Here is a 4,338-nt window from a genome sequence, read left to right on the forward strand (position 1 = left end):
TAACTTAAGGACGAGCACACCTAAAAGTTAAACATTCTAATAATAGAAATATTAACAAAAACCAACAACCACATGATGAAGTGAATTGCAGCGGAATAGCTGCGCTTGTTGTAGTTGTCTTAGCAAAGTGAAATAGTGTAAATAAGCAACAAGAATTAACAAGGCAACCTTAGCACAGTGCGTAGGCAACTGGCTGAGTCAGTGGCGATCGTCGGTTCGAATCCTACTGAAATAAGTCTGATTAGGAAATGTGGTGATTTCCGAAATAGCTATCACTTGTACCATTTTTTCAAATTATTGTTGCTTTTCCACAATAAGTTTTCACTAAAAACAGCCTCAAGCTTATAAAAACTGTTGAATATAATTGTTATAAGGCCATAAAAATAACAAAAACACATAAACAAAAACTTTATAAAAAATCAATGAAGCAATGTTATGTCAATTGTTTAAGGACATTGATTATACATACATACAGTGTTGGGCATATCTATCGTATCGGACCAAATTCAAAATGATGCTTTCCACTTATGTTAATTTATTATTTTTTAAGATATTTCAATTAAAACAGAGTTCATTCCCTAACAAATACTATATAAAGGACTGTTTGCAGCTTCCAAGTAAAACAAAAAACTCAAATAAAATAACGCCCAAGAAATGGTAAAGAGATTTTCTACTATTAATATTTTTGTCTTGAGAGCTGCAAACTGATTTAAGAAATTTTGATAGAAGAAAATTTCTTTTCCATTTCTTGTGAGTCATTTTATATGAATTTTTCGTTTGTTTTGAGAGCTGGAAGTAGGCCTAAAAGCAAGGTACATTTTCAACCAATACAAAAAATGAAAACTACTTCTTAAGAGCTGCAAACAGCCCTTAAACCTGAGCTTCAAATTTTGTAGAACACTGAAATAAAATTTCATCAAAATTTCAAACTTTTTTCTCAGAAGTGTTTATAGGCCATTTAAAGTGACTAAAATTACCGTTCAATTTTTAAAATTTTTGTGCCGAGCATGTTGCGGGAGCACTTAAAAGGGGAAAATTATACGCAAAATTGTAAATGGGATGCGAAAAATTTAGGTACTTAGTCGAGTTGGGTAACTAAGCGGGGACGCATATATAGAGCTCGCATTAAAATATTGAGTGACTGTCAACCTGTTCGGACGTGTTTTTTAATCGCTCCGCCAGAAAATTAATAATTCACGTATAGCAAAGAAAAAAGAACAAAACCAACGCGAAAAGACAATACTAAGCATAAATAAGCTTTCTGCTTATTTGCTTATAATTATAAACTACTTTTTCCGAATATTCGCAATGCCGCGAGAAATTCATCTAAATGTGCCAACATACAATAAAATAAAAGCAGCTCCGGCCCACCGCGTTAACGAATAGTTAAATAAGTACCAAGTGCGGTGAAATAAATCTTGCCGTAACAGAAGCTAACCGAAAGCATTCAGCTGATCGACGAAATGCGTACTTTTCGCTCGTTTCCCCAACAAACAATGCTGATGGCGATAAATCGTTCTCCCCCTTCCCCAAACCTCGTGCATTACATCTTGGCATGCACAGTCGCCAATGTCTTTGGTAGACCAAGTTGTTTAAACGCAACAACAAAGCACTAGCTTAGCAACAAGCACAGTAACAACGGTGAGCGCAGCTCTCACAACAACGACTACAACCACGCCTTCAGCAATGACAGCTGTTTACGCCAACCCCTTTCATCTTAAGTATATTTATTGATTAGAGAATTTCGATTGTAGATGTCGCTGTGATCCAAGCGGGAACAGCGGTTTCGCCTTCTGCGATCACCCCACACTCTGCCACTTTGGAAGAGAACTCCGAGAAAACAAGTAAGGTCCTCTAACAACTCCTACATTGTATATACTTTTATTACAGAATTTATTGTATACACACATATATATATATATAATAAAGTGGCAGTTAGGCACTAATATATATATACATATACTAGTGAAAAGTGTGAAGTATTTTATTTCATTTTTGAGCGAATTTTTTTGCGGTTTAATTCAACCTCGAAGGACTTTAGGGATTAGGCACCTCCTCGACCCTCGTTTGCCGCGGAATTCAAGAGGAATTCCCGGCCCCCATTTCACCTCGTCCCGAACATGGTCCTTCGAGCCCCGAGGTTCAGTGGTACAATTGACGTTTGTTTTAAAATTTTGTATTTTAATTAAATTAATTTTCGAAAGATGGTCAATGTTAATGATTTTTCGCGGGCGTGTTAAGCATTGTTGGAATTCGAAGCGGGCTTCAACAACGTGCCGTGTAGCAGCCATTCCATTTTTTCGCTGGAGATCCAAAAGGAGGAACTGAAAGCGCTCTGGGTCAAGGTGAAGGATGGGTTCGATGACTACTCGAAAAAGGAGTCGGACGACGAAACAGGTCAGGCTGCACTTCGGCTGGCGAAGTGCAGATACCAGGATTGCTACTCAGCATACTTGACGTGCGGTGAATGATGGGAGAGACGGCTCATAACCTGACATTCACACAGCAAAGTAGTTCAACAGTCAATCCGGTAAATCGCGAGATTGAACCCCCAGCCCACTCGAGTATCCACTTACCTCCATGTGACACAGACATTTTTTACTGTGATTACATGTCTTGGCCATCTTTCCACGATTTGTTTACGGCAATTTATATTAACAATTCGCGTTTGACCCCCGTAGAGAGATTGTACCACTTGAATCAAAAGACCCGTGGTGAGGCGAAAGATATCGTGAAAAAATCGCCTTTAACTAAGGACGGTTTCGCGACTTCTTGGCAAAATTTATCCGACCGCTATGAAAATAAGAGGATAATGGTAAATAGCCAATTAAAAACGCTTTTTAACCTACCATCGGTAACGAGCGAACGCGGTACGGAAATTAAAAATTTACAACGGGCAGTTAATAATTGTATATCGGTTTTAGAAATGTACGGGATTGATATCGAGAGCTGGGATGCGATCTTTGTGTTCTTAGTATCGAGCCGGTTACCTGATACCGTTGTGGGAACAAGGCATTGTGAGAAAGGCGGAAATTCCAAGGTGGGAGGAATTAGACAGCTTTCTCACAAGTCGGTTCCAGACGTTAGAAACGGTGTCCGATATCCGAAGTGCACGAGCAGTAAAGCCTGTACCTAATCGCCAACCCGCAACGACGTACGGAAGGAGGGTGTCGGCACACCACGCTCAGTTTTCGCAGTCCGCATGCAGATTATGCCCAGAACAATCTCAGGCACTAAAGGGCTGCCCCAAATTTCTGGCAATGAAAGTTGAGGATCGCCTCAACTTAGTCAGAAAACACAACTTGTGTATGAACTGCCTAGCGCATTCACACATCGCAAAAGAGTGCAAGAGTCCGTTTAATTGTTGGAGCTGTCACCAGAGGCATCATTCACTACTACATCGAACTTCAGCTCCACAGGAGGCCAACTCTTCGCAACAGCGAGCCTGTCTGGCGAGAGGTCTGGTTCTACCCCAATTAACAGGAAACCTCCCGAAGTTTACAGTGGATCAAGGGCATCTTGATTTACTGCCCCCTTTACGGCTAGCCGATGTCAACTTTTACAGGAGTCAGCAAGTGGACCTAATTCTTGGAGCGGATGTCTACCCAGCCGTTATAAAGGAAAATGTGCAACGGACTGTTCTGGCGCAGAAAACGGTGTTTGGCTGGATTTTGACGGGACCATCAACGACCACGAGGAGTTCACTACTTCTGTGTCTTACGGCACAGAAACTCCAACCCTCCAGCTAACTCGGTTATGGGAGTTAGAAAAAGTTCCCAACAAAAGGAAAATTACCCGCGAAGATGTGTTTTGTGAGGAGTTGTACGCGAAGACGACCACGAGGAATGAGCAAGGACGGTATGTGGTGGCTCTACCCTTTCGTCGGGAATTCCCAGACGAAATTAACCTCGGCCTTTCACGGTCTGGAGCAGTACGGCAATTCTTGCGCAGCGAGGCCGGTTATATCAAGAAACCGGAGTTGAAAACGGAATACGACCGGGTTCCGAAGGAGTATATCGAGCTCATCCATATGTGCCCCGTGAGGAAAACAGCGCAAGAACCAGCACACAGGCCATATTACTTACCACATCACGCCGTCGTGAAACCGGACAGCAGAACAACGAAGGTGCGAGTGGTGTTTAACGCGTCTTGTCCCACGTCATATGGAGTCAGCTTAAATGACATCTTATACCCAGGGCCTATTCTGCAAGCGGATTTGGTTTGCTTACTTTTAAAGTGGCGCTTATTCAAATACGTATTTAATGCAGACATCGAGAAGATGTATAGGCAAAATAATCCTCCATCAGGAGCATACCCCATTTCAAAGAATTCTTTTCA

The sequence above is a fragment of the Rhagoletis pomonella genome, unplaced genomic scaffold (assembly GCF_013731165.1).
Source record: "Rhagoletis pomonella isolate Grant_MI unplaced genomic scaffold, Rhpom_1.0 Rhpom_scaffold_01224, whole genome shotgun sequence".
NCBI lineage: Eukaryota > Metazoa > Arthropoda > Insecta > Diptera > Tephritidae > Rhagoletis > Rhagoletis pomonella.